This window comes from Triticum dicoccoides, chromosome 5B (assembly GCF_002162155.2).
Source record: "Triticum dicoccoides isolate Atlit2015 ecotype Zavitan chromosome 5B, WEW_v2.0, whole genome shotgun sequence".
Lineage (NCBI taxonomy): Eukaryota > Viridiplantae > Streptophyta > Magnoliopsida > Poales > Poaceae > Triticum > Triticum dicoccoides.
In genome coordinates, this window is record NC_041389.1 from 269,492,010 (window position 1) to 269,505,266 (window position 13,257).

A 13,257-nucleotide genomic window follows, 5' to 3' on the forward strand; every position below is an offset into this window, starting at 1 on the left:
TCGACGGTTGCCGCAGCAGAACGCCGCGGACACATGCGCGAAAATGCGTCGCACCGCGGACGGGGAGCGCATCGACGTCGAGTGAAGCCTCCTGGAGCCAGGCGGAGTCGTCGGCGACGAAGGTGAGGGCACCGAGACGAATCTCTCGACCCTCGACCAAAACTCCAGCAGCTACCATGATGAAAGTACTCGGAAGAATCGCAACTTCTCCACAAAATCGCTAAAACACCGGCCCCACGGTGGGCGCCAACTGCCGTGGATCTAAGTCTGACAGTAGAGTGGGGGTAGGTATGGAGAGGCAAGGTTCTAGCTATGGAGAGGTTGTAAACACAAGAGATGTACGAGTTCAGGCCCTTCTCGGAGGAAGTAAAAGCCCTACGTCTCGGAGCCCGGAGGCGGTCGAGTGGATTATGTGTACATGGATTACAGGGTGCCGAACCCTTCTGCCTGTGGAGGGGGGTGGCTTATATAGAGTGCGCCAGGACCCCAGCCAGCCCACGTAATGAAGGGTTTAAGGTACATTAAGTCCGGGGCGTTACTGGTAACGCCCCACATAAAGTGTCTTTACTATCATAAAGTCTACTTAATTACAGACCGTTGCAGTGCAGAGTGCCTCTTGTCATTCTGGTGGTCGAGTGGGTCCTCGTGGTCGAGTCCTTCAAGTCAGTCGAGTGAGTCCCTCGTAGGTCGACTGGAAGGTGATTTCTTCTAAGGGTGTCCTTGGGCAGGGTACTTAGATCAGGTCTGTGACCCTACCCTAGGTACATGACTCCATCATTAGCCCCCGAATGGATTGAGGCTTGAGTGATGAAGGAGTTGGTGTTGTTTCCGATTAGCCTTCGCATACTGGTCGTGCGTTGTTTTGAACTAAAAAATCTCTTTGTTGAAAGTGAGCAACTTTTCTTCAGTCGACTCGATCCATTCTTTTCCTTCGTCGAGTGATCTTTTGGACTTCGCCGATTTCCGAGCGACGGATCGCAGGAAATCCCGCGTTTGGCAGACCGATCTGCCATTCGCGGATTCCGCGGGATGCGAAATTTGGGGAAGCGCGCGAAGCGGGGCGGACCGCGGTGTTCGGACGGGACAGGGCATAGACGCCTCGATCCCTGCGCCGCTTTTTTCGCCACGTATCGCGTCCGCGTAACTGTTCAGGATATGATTAGATCGACCGGGCCCACCTGTCATCCACTCAGAAGGGATCTTATAAATGCGCCCGGCGAGGGTTTTTTTGAACAGTGCCTCAGCATTCTCTCTCTGCTCCCTTCGTCTCCGTCCAACGCGCTCGCTCTCGCCTCCGCACAACTTCTCCTCGCGCGTCTCGCCGACAGCCATGGTCAAGGAGAAGACGGCGGCGTTGGAACACGCGAAGAAGGCGTCAGCGACGGAGAAGGCGAAGGGGAGATCCACCAGTCGTGGCGGGTCTTTGTCTAGATCTCGCCTGCCGAAAGGCTGGGTCCAGGGAGATTGGATCCAGTCGACCATCACGGAGAAGGATCTCCTCGACATGGCCAACGAGGGCCTGATCCCTCATGGAGCTGCGAGGCTTCCGGGGAAAGAGTGACAGCCCCAGCCGGAAGAGGGTGAGTGCGTGCTTCTGGCTACCCATGTCGACCGCGGATTTTGTTTGCCGCCGAGCATTTTCTTCCGTGGTTTCTTGAACTTCTTTGGAGCGCAACTCCACCACTTCACCCCGAATTCTATCGCCTATCTTGCCGCGTTTGTGTCCATGTGTGAGAGTTTCCTGGGTTGTCGACCGCATTGGGGTTTGTTCAAGCACATATTCACATGTCGCTCTCAGACCGTGAAGAAGGCGAGCCCAGGCGACGAAAAAACCCGAGTTGTCCAAATGTGTGGGGGTCTGGGGATCCAGGTGAGGAACAAGAGCACCTTCCCAGCCATGACATTTCCCGAGTCAGTCAGAGGCTGGCAGTCGACCTGGTTCTACTGCCAGGATCAGTCGACGCCGGGGCAGTCGAGTGGACTTACTCAGTTCACCATGGGCCGAGTGAACAAGCCCTCCTCTCTGAAGGTGATTCCGGAGGAGAAAGCTGACGTGAAGATGCTGATGGAGCGTGTAGTTCAGTTGGTTCGGGAGGGAGTGACGGGTATGGATCTCCTGGAGGTTTTCCTTAGGCGTCGTATCCAGCCTCTTCAGTTCCGGAGCCATTGCATGTGGTTGTACTGCGGGACTGAGGATGTGACTCGGGTCAATCCAGAAACAGTCGACGATGCCACTCTGGAAAGGTGGATGGCCGCTGTTACTGGGAACAAGGATAACCCTCACGGAGCCAGAAGGATTCCTCCACTCGACTGCCACAGTGATCCAAACAAGGTATGTCTGCTCCACTTCCCATTGTATTCTCGTCACATTTATTTCTGTTTTCTCTGCCGATCGGTCGACTGATCTTTGTCTTGATGTCTATCAGGCCCTCACTGAGCTGTACTCGATGCCCAACGGAGCACAGGCTCCGACTGAGGAGGGAGAAGCGAGCGGGGGCGAGAGCCAGGAGGAGGAGTGGGACTCGGACGCTGCTGAGGATGATGATGATGATGATGACGATGATGACGATGATGATGATGATGGTGAGGACGAGGAAGAGGAGGAGGAGGAGGTTGCACCACCGCGCTCGGAAAGGCGGTCGAAGCTTGTCCATGACCCTGCGACCGAACGTGGCAAGGGGGTTGCGACTGTCACACAGTCGACCAAGCGCCCTCGGACCACCTCTCCGGCGCCGACTGAAAAGGCGTCGAAGCAGCCCAGGGCGGCCCCGTCAAAGCCGACCAAGCTCCTGCCAAAGATGAAGGTGTCCATCCCCACCATATCAGGGTAATCATGCTGCTTAAGTCTTCTTGTTTTGTATGAACTTTATCTCTGGTTGGCGCTGGAGTTAGTCGACTGATTCCTTGGAGTTGCAGTGCTGCTACTTCTGAGACCTCAGCCCGGGCTGACGACCATGAGATGGAGGACGCAGCAACCTCAAAACCTGGTACTATACTCTTAACACCGTTTCTAGTCGACTGACTCATGATCTCTGACTCTGATTCTTTTCTGTAGCTCCATCCAATGTTGTTATCACTCTCCCTGATGATGATGAAGATGAGGAACCGCTGAAGCACAAAAGGAGTAGGAAAGCATCTGCCGGCAGGGTGCTCCAGGGTGTGACGGTGCCTGAGACCCTGGTCGCGGAGGAAGAGAACACCACTCGACACACTGTGTCCTTCGCAGATCCGCTGACGAGTGCTCTGCAGCCCTCCCTCTTCACGACGCACCACGTCCCAGAGGACCAAGCTGGCGCCGCGAAGGAGGCGATACGCCAGGCAGGGATCATGATGGAGCAGTTGAAGACCATCCGAGATGCGAGCCAGGCAGCTTACGACGCCAGTTCCGCCCTTCAAAGCAATGTTCAGGTCAGTCGACCACCACTTGTTCTGTTAGGATATGCTATCAAAAACTTTTCTTTCCAGAATTTATAGTAATCACCCACTGGGTGTGTCGACTTAAACTCCGTGTTAGCGGGGGCACGCTGAGTGCACCCGCTGGGTGTAGTCCCCAAGGCTAAGGTCGACTGCTGGCAGTCGGTCTTAGGCTTTATAAGTTCAGTCTTTTTGTCATTCGACTATGGCGAATTGATTTCGCAAACCGGTGGGGGCACGCTGAGTGCACCCATTGGGTGTAGTCCCCAAGGCTAAGGTCGACTGCTGGCAGTCGGCCTTAGGCTTTATAAGTTTAGTCTCTCCGTCATTCGACTACGGCGAATGGATTTCGCAAACCGGTGGGGGCACGCTGAGTGCACCCACTGGGTGTAGTCCCCGAGACTGTGGTCGACTGCTTGCAGTCGATTACAGTCTTAAAGAATACATCTTGTTTTTTTTTTGTTTTTTTAGGTCGACTGGTCGATTCTGTCTTCAATAGGATTAGTGGGGGCACGCTGAGTGCACCCACTGGGTGTAGTCCCCGAGACTACGGTCGAATGCTTGTATTCGGCTGTAGTCTTAGAAACGCATGATTTTTCTTGTTCCACTCGGAAATGAATTATCTTTGACATTTAGTCGATTGATTCTTCCCAGAGGTCCTGTGACCTTGCGGCTCGCTACACTGAGCTGGAAAACAAGCACATTCAGCTCGAGCTGGATTTGAAGCTGGCTCAGGAGAATCTGACGAAGGCAAAGGAGGAGACCAAAGGTATGTTTGGTGAGACCTCGACGACTGTTTTTCCCTTTATTTGTTTCAAAATCTGATCTTGCTGTAACTTGCAGGTAAGGTGAAGGAGGCCCAACAGAAAAAAGACCTTGAACTAGCTGAGAGGGTCAAGCTTGCCGACGAGAAGTTAGCTTCAGTCACCAAGCTTGAACAAGAAAATACCAATCTGAAAGCTGCTCTTGAGAAGAAAAATGATCTGGAGGCCTTCCTGAATGGTCTTGCCAAGAAGTTGTTCCTTATGCTTGAAGGTAAACCTTTATGCTCAACAATCATTTTCAACTGTGATTTTTCCATTCGACCGTTGCCTTGACTCGGTGATCGCCCTTGCAGAATTTTGCCAAGACTTTGAAGAAGAGACTAGCCGGCTGGAACCAAACCTTGACCCCATCAATTCTCCGGTGGACGACGAAGTTGCCATGAATGTTTTCCGACTGGAGTCCCGTGTCGCAGCTGTCGTGGACTATCTCGCAAGGCTGAAGGTCGCCACATCTTGCATCGACTCAACGCTCTGGCTCGGGGAGACACTCCAGCACGACCTTGAGTCGCTGATGGCTCGCTTGAACACAGTCCCTGGTCGAGTGCAGGAGTGGAAAAAGTCCTCGGCTCGGTGCGGTGCAGATGTTGCTCTGTGTCTGGCCCGAGTCCACTGCAAAGATGCGCGAGAAGACAAGTTGGCGGCCCTCCGGGTGGCCAACACCAAGAAACACGACTTCAGGTCCTTCATGGAAACTTTCATTGCTGCTGCCACTCGGATCGCAGATGGAATTGATCTTGATGAGTTTGTTGCACCTTCCAGCCCTCCACAGGAGGGGTAAAAAACTTCTTTTACGCTCGACGCTTTAAATTTGCCTTGGTATGCCGAGTGGAGTTGTAACCGAAAAACTTTAACAGGCTCAGCGCCTGAGCACTTTCGATTCCTTTAGGTATCGTTCCGAACTTGAATTCGATGTTTGAATATGATTGCTTTTGGCTTGAAATGTCTTTTGCAGGTTCAAGCAAGACGCTCACCGCAGTCGACTTATTCCGTAATCCACTTAGGCGAGCACTGGGCTGCAACTAAGCTCCCGAGTGAGAGGTTTGCTCTTCACTCGGTAGGATTTTTATATCTTAGGCGAGCACTGGGCTGCAGCTAAGCTCCCGAGTGAGAGGTTTGCTCTTCACTCGGTAGGATTTTTATATCTTAGGCGAGCACTGGGCTGCAGCTAAGCCCCCGAGTGAGAGGTTTGCTCTTCACTCGGTAGGATTTTTATATCTTAGGCGAGCACTGGGTTGCAGCTAAGCCCCCGAGTGAGAGGTTTGCTCTTCACTCGGTAGGATTTTTATATCTTAGGCGAGCACTAGGCTGCAGCTAAGCCCCCGAGTGAGAGGTTTGCTCTTCACTCGGTAGGATTTTTATATCTTAGGCGAGCACTAGGCTGCAGCTAAGCCCCCGAGTGAGAAGTTTGCTCTTCACTCGGTAGGATTTTTATATCTTAGGCGAGCACTGGGCTGCAGCTAAGCCCCCGAGTGGAAGTCTGGCTTACCACTCGGTAGGATTTTGATAACTTAGGCGAGTACCTGGACTGCAGCTAAGCCTCCGAGTGGAAGTCTGGCTTACCACTCGGTAGGATTTTTATAACTTAGGCGAGTACCTGGACTGCAGCTAAGCCTCCGAGTGGGAAGTCTGGCTTACCACTCGGTAGGATTTTATTTAATCTTAGGCGAAACAGATTCGCAGCTAAGCCTCCGAGTGGGAGTCTGGCTCACCACTCGGTAAGGATTTTTACAAACTTAGGCGAAACGGATTCGCGGCTAAGTCACCCACTGAGGGGAAAATTTTATTGGACAAAATAAAAAGTGACAAAAATTATGGAGGAACTATGACACTATTATTTTGAAATCCATGCACTATAGGAGTGCTTTATTGCGACTCATCCGAGTGATAAACTTAAGTGTAAAATGGGCGGAGTAGTTCCGCGTTCCAAGCTCGGGGCTCGTCGATATTATGTTCGACGTTGTAAAGACGGTACGCCCCGTTGTGGAGAACTTTGGTGACGATGAAGGGTCCTTCCCAAGAAGGAGCAAGCTTGTGATGTTTCTTCTGATCCACTCGGAGAACTAAATCTCCTTCCTGGAAGGCTCGACCTCTCACATTTCTGGCGTGGAAACGACGCAAATCTTGTTGGTAGATGGTCGATCGGATCAGAGCCATCTTCCTTTCTTCCTCTAAAAGGTCGACTGCGTCCTACCGCGCTTGTTCAGCTTCTGCTTCGTTGTAGATCTCAACTCGAGGAGCATTGTGGAGAAGATCACTCGGCAAGACTGCTTCAGCTCCGTAGAACAAGAAGAATGGAGTTCTTCCGGTCGACCGATTAGGTGTGGTCCGCAGTCCCCAAAGCACCAAGGGAAGTTCGTCGACCCAAGCTCCAGCTGCATGCTTGAGATCACGCATCAGTCGGGGTTTCAATCCCTTGAGAATCAGGCCATTGGCTCGCTCTGCTTGTCCATTCGTCTGCGGATGGGCGACCGAAGCGTAGTCGACTCGTGTGCCTTGAGAGTTGCAGAAATCCCTGAATTCTTCCGAGTCGAAGTTCGACCCATTATCCGTAATGATGTTGTGCGAGACTCCATATCTGAATATCAGTTCCCTGATGAAGCTAACAGCAGCACCGGCGTCAAGGTTCTTGATTGGTTTAGCCTCAATCCACTTGGTGAACTTGTCGACTGCCACCAGTACATGCGTGAAGCCACTTCGCCCTGTTCTCAAAGGACCGACCATGTCCAACCCCCATACTGCGAAAGGCCAGACGAGTGGAATGGTCTTCAGAGCTGATGCAGGCTTGTGCGACATATTCGAGTAGAACTGACATCCCTCGCACTTATCCACTATTTCCTTTGCCATCTCATTCGCTTTTGGCCAGTAAAATCCGGCTCGGTATGCTTTGGCCACGATGGTCCGAGAGGACGCATGATGACCACAGGTTCCCGAGTGGATATCATTAAGGATGATTCGACCTTCTTCTGGTGTTATGCACTTCTGACCAACTCCAGTCGCGCTTTCTCTATATAACTGTCCTTTGATTACGGTAAAGGCTTTAGATCGACGGACGATCTGTCGAGCCTCTTCCTCATCCTCCAGAAGCTCTTTTCTCAGGATATACGCGATATACGGAACTGTCCAGTCGGGGATGATTACCAAGACTTCCATGACCAAGTCGACCACTGCTGGGACTTCAACCTCAGTCGGATCTGTGGCACTCTTGGGCTGTGGAGCTTCTTCGGTGAAAGGGTCTTCTTTGACTGATGGAGTGTGTATATGCTCCAAGAACACACCACTCGATATGGCCTCTCTCTTGGAACCTATCTTTGCTAGATCATCAGCTGCTTGATTTTTCAGTCGGGGTATATGATGGAGCTCCAACCCCTCGAACTTCTTTTCCAGCTTCCTCACTGCACTGCAGTATCCAGTCATGGCTGGGCTTCTCACGTCCCACTCCTTCATCACTTGGTTGACCACTAAATCTGAATCGCCATAGACCATCAGGCGACGTACGCCGAGTGAAATGGCCATGCGCAATCCGTATAAGAGGGCCTCATACTCTGCCTCATTGTTAGAGGAGTCAAAGTGAATCTGGAGCACATATCTGAGCTTATCTCCTCTGGGGGAAACCAGGACAACCCCAGCACCGGAACCATTCAACATCTTAGAGCCATCAAAAAACATGGTCCAATGCTCCAAGTGAACTTCAGTCGGCTGCTGCTGTTCAATCCACTCGGCGAGGAAATCTGCTATTGCCTGGGACTTAATGGCTTTCTTTGCCTCAAACTTGATATCAAGGGGAAGAAGTTCAATCGCCCATTTCGCCACTCGACCAGTTGCATCTCTGTTGTGCAAAATCTCTGATAGTGGAGCGTTGCTGACGACTGTGATGGAATGATCAGAGAAATAATGAGCAACCTTCTTTGTGGTCATGTATATTCCATACACAAGCTTCTGATAATGAGGATATCTCTGCTTGGATGGAGTCAAGACTTCGGACAAATAATACACTGGGCGCTGAACTTTGAAAGCTTTTCCTTCTTCTTCCCGCTCGACCGTAAGCACAGTACTGACGACTTGTCATGTGGCTGCGATATAAAGCAACAGAGGCTCTTTGCTGATTGGAGCAGCAAGCACCGGCTGGGTGGAGAGCAGAGCTTTTAGCTCAGCAAACGCTGCATCAGCTTCTGGAGTCCACTCGAACTTGTCTGCCTTCTTCATCAGTCGGTAAAGAGGCAATGCCTTTTCACCGAGTCGTGAGATGAATCGACTTAATGCGGCCAAGCATCCAGTAAGCTTCTGGACATCGTGCACTCGCACAGGGCGTTTCATTCGGCGAATAGTGCCGATCTTTTCTGGATTAGCGTCGATCCCTCGCTCGGAAACGAGAAAACCGAGTAACTTGCCACCAGGAACTCCGAATGTGCACTTTGATGGATTGAGCTTGATATCATACCTTCTGAGGTTGGCAAATGTTTCGGCGAGGTCGGCGAGCAGGTCGGAACCTTTTCGTGACTTGACGATGATATCATCCATATACGCTTCCACATTCCGACTGATTTGAGTGAGTAGACACTTCTGAATCATTCGCATAAATGTGGCTCCGGCATTCTTGAGGCCGAATGGCATGGTGATATAGCAGAAGCACCCGAATGGAGTGATGAAAGCTGTTTTTACCTCGTCGGGTCCGTACAGACGGATCTGGTGGTACCCGGAGTAGGCGTCTAGAAAAGACAATCTCTCACATCCCGCGGTCGAGTCAACAATTTGATCTATGCGAGGGAGAGGAAAATGATCTTTCGGGCAGGCCCGGTTGATGTGCTTGAAATCAATGCACATTCGGAGCGATTTGTCCTTCTTAGGAACCATGACGACATTAGCGAGCCACTCGGAGTGGTATATCTCTCGGATAAATCCTGCCGCCAACAGTCGAACCACTTCCTCACCAATGGCTTTTCTCTTCTGGACGGTGGACCGCCGAAGATGCTCTTTGACTGGTTTTGCTGATGAGTCGACTCTTAGGCGATGCTCAACCAGTCCCCTGGGAACACCTGGCATGTCAGCGGGCTTCCATGCAAAAATGTCCCAGTTCTCACAGAGGAACTGGATGAGCGCTTCTTCCTATTTCAGGTCGAGTGTTGTGGAGATGTGGGTCGGGGCTGCATCGGGGTCAGTCGGGTGAATGTGAACAGGCTTCGTCTCACCGGACGACTGAAATGCAGATTCTGTGGCGGGTTTCTTGGATCGCAGCAAATCACTCGGATCTGTGTTTTGCTTGTATTCTTCAAACTCGACCGCTGTCACCTGGGAATCAGCAATCTTTGAGCCCTTCTGAAAGCACTCTTCTGCCTTTTTTCGATCACCGGTGACGGTGATCACTCCTTTGGGGCCGGGCATCTTCAATTTGAGGTACACGTAACATGGTCGAGCCATGAACCGTGCATAAGCTGGTCTCCCCAAAATGGCGTGATATGCACTCTGAAAATCCACGACCTCAAACATCAACTTCTCTTTGCGAAAATGTTTCGAATCACCAAACACCACGTCCAGAGCTATTTGGCCGAGTGACTCGGCTTTCTTCCCTGGTATAACTCCATGAAAGCTCATGCTACTGGCGCTCAGTCGGGACATCGGAATGCCCATTCCTTTCAGTGTGTCTGCATACAGCAAATTCAGCCTGCTACCACCGTCCATCAGCACTTTTGTCAGTCGAGTGCCTTCGACAACTGGATCGACCACCAAAGCTTGCCTCCCAGGGGTGGCAATATGAGTCGGGTGATCAGATTGGTCGAATGTGGTGGGTGTTTGGGACCATTTCAGATAATTTGCTTTTGCCGGGGTAACCATGTTCACCTCGCGGTTAATGACTTTCAATCGACTCTTGCTTTCCACATCTGCAAAGATCATCAGAGTGGAGTTGACATGCGGATATCCTTCCTCACTGTCCTCCTTGTCTTCGGCCTTGTCCGACTCCTTTTCCTTGTCTTTAGACTGTTTTCCTTGAAACCGCTGGATCAGGAGTCGACATTGGCGAGTGGTATGCTTTGGGTAAATGATATTCCCCTCTTCGTCTTTCTTCGTGTGGATGTGACACGACATATCCATCACGTCGTTCCCTTCTTTATCCTTTACCTTCTTAGGGTTCCAGGATCCTTTTGGTTTCCCCTTAAACTTTCCATGAGCCACGGCCAGAGCCTCTCCAGGAGCTGCCGGTTCAGCCTTCCGCTTCTGTTTCCGACTGGTGTTTCCCTTCTCCGACTGGCTCGGCTTGTGCTTGCCGCTTTGGAGTCGGTCTTCTTCTTCATCGTTGGCGTACTTGGTAGCAATTTCCATCATCCGACTCAAGGTCATGTCACCGGTTCGACCAAATTTCAAACTCAATTCTCTGTTCTTGACACCATCCTTGAAGGCGCAGACTGCCTGATGATCAGACACATTCTCCACAGTATGGTGCAAAGTGATCCATCTCTGAATATACTCCATGAGAGTCTCATTGGTCTTCTGCATGTAGACTTGCAGCTCCGTCAATCCAGCCGGTCGCTTACAAGTTCCTTCAAATGTTCTGACGAACACTCGGGACAGATCTTCCCAAGTGTAAATGCTGCTAGGAGGTAACTGATTCAACCACGCTCTGGCAGAACCTTCCAGCATGAGGGGCAAATGCTTCATGGCCACCTCGTCATTCCCACCACCAATCTGAACTGCCACTCGGTAGTCCTCAAGCCAAGTTTCAGGCTTAGACTCACCGGTGAACTTGCTGACTCCTGTTGCCAACCTGAAATTGGGAGGAATCACTGCGGCTCTGATAGCTCTGCTGAAACATTCCAGACTAGAAACGTGCACTCGACTGCTCGTAGGTGCATCTCTGTCGAGTCCACCTCGATGGGCTCTGTTCCGGTCGACCAAGCCTTGCACGATAATGGATCGCGCGTCGAAGCCTGGTTCTCTGGGGTCGACTGGAACTCTTCGCCCCGCACTGAGCTGACATCTGTCATCTTGCTGCCGAGGAGCGTAAGACCCACCCCTCGGAGGGGAATTGGGCACTCGACACCTATCATCTCGGTCGTGTCGGTCTCCATATTGGTCTCGCCGATTCTCGCGCCCTTCATGCCGCGGAGGTGATCTGGGGCTGTGAGCCGACTGAACCGTATTCGCAGCGACGGATCGACTGTGAATTCTGTTGCGCGACTGCGACACGGCTGAATTCTGATCTCCTGCTGCCCGGAGCAGATCCCTGATCTGCATCAAGCCTCTGCCAGCTTCCGACTGAGAGGGCTGGATGGACTCTGCAATACGGGTCGCAGCTGCTAAATTCTGGATTGGGGTTCAATATACCTGAGTCGGCGGGAAAAGTTGACGTCGACTGGCGTCGGGAACTCATTGCCGCGCGCGCTCGTCGAGTGCTCGCTGAAGATTCTCCAAGCGAGCGCGTTCGGCCAAATTGGCCAAACGTGCCTCCTCCAAGGCGCGAGCCTCGGGGGTTTCTCCTACGATGGGAGTATGCAGGGCATCCATGTTCCTGCGGCGAAGTTCCTCTCTTTGCAGAGAGTCGAAGGGCTCGGGCTGGTATTCTTCGTGGTCTCGTGCGGGGTCGCCTCCGTCGCCTGCCCCACCATCACGGGCGAAGCCAGGGGGGCTGCGAGGCCCGTCGACCATCAGGATTTCCGCCGCTGGATCACTGCTATCGCATTCGAATGCAGTCTCTACGGAGCCAGTCGACATATCGAACAGGCCGTAGAGAGATTCGTCGGGCTCGATTGCCGCAACTTGGGTGGTGGCCGTCTGGCGAGCCACCGCGTGTCTCACCCACCGCTGAAGCCTCGACCGACCCGAGCGCTTGCGCTGGCGGGAGACCGGGAGGGTGGTCGATAGGGGAGTCGGCCGATATGGGGTCGACGGTTGCCGCAGCAGAACGCCGCGGACACATGCGCGAAAATGCGTCGCACCGCGGACGGGGAGCGCATCGACGTCGAGTGAAACCTCCTGGAGCCAGGCGGAGTCGTCGGCGACGAAGGTGAGGGCACCGAGACGAATCTCTCGACCCTCGACCAAAACTCCAGCAGCTACCATGATGAAAGTACTCGGAAGAATCGCAACTTCTCCACAAAATCGCTAAAACACCGGCCCCACGGTGGGCGCCAACTGTCGTGGATCTAAGTCTGACAGTAGAGTGGGGGGTAGGTATGGAGAGGCAAGGTTCTAGCTATGGAGAGATTGTAAACACAAGAGATGTATGAGTTCAGGCCCTTCTCGGAGGAAGTAAAAGCCCTACGTCTCGGAGCCCGGAGGCGGTCGAGTGGATTATGTGTACATGGATTACAGGGTGCCGAACCCTTCTGCCTGTGAAGGGGGGTGGCTTATATAGAGTGCGCCAGGACCCCAGCCAGCCCACGTAATGAAGGGTTTAAGGTACATTAAGTCCGGGGCGTTACTGGTAACGCCCCACATAAAGTGTCTTTACTATCATAAAGTCTACTTAATTACAGACCGTTGCAGTGCAGAGTGCCTCTTGTCCTTCTGGTGGTCGAGTGGGTCCTCGTGGTCGAGTCCTTCAAGTCAGTCGAGTGAGTCCCTCGTAGGTCGACTGGAAGGTGATTTCTTCTAAGGGTGTCCTTGGGCAGGGTACTTAGATCAGGTCTGTGACCCTACCCTAGGTACATGACTCCATCAGTCACCTCGAAAAGTAGAGGACGCAACACGAAACATCCTCTTCCTCTCCGCGATGTCCTCCTTGTAGTCCTTCCACCATTGCAAGTCGTCGCCAACCCTAAAGGGGTCTAGAGGCGGAGCTCCGAGGTCCACCTCCGCGTTTTGGAGGAGATCCATGAACGAGGATGGGGTTGCCATTTCCTCGAACACCTTGTGCGCGGCGGGAGGAGGTTCGGTGACGGTGGCGGGCGGGGGCGCGGCCGCGGCGGCGGGCTTCTTCCGCGGCTTCTTCACGGCCGGGGACGAGCCGGCGACCTTGGCGGAAGCCCCTCGAGGCCCACGGCCGGCCGCCTTCGGCCGACTCTTCTTGGGGGCGGGCGCGGCGGCC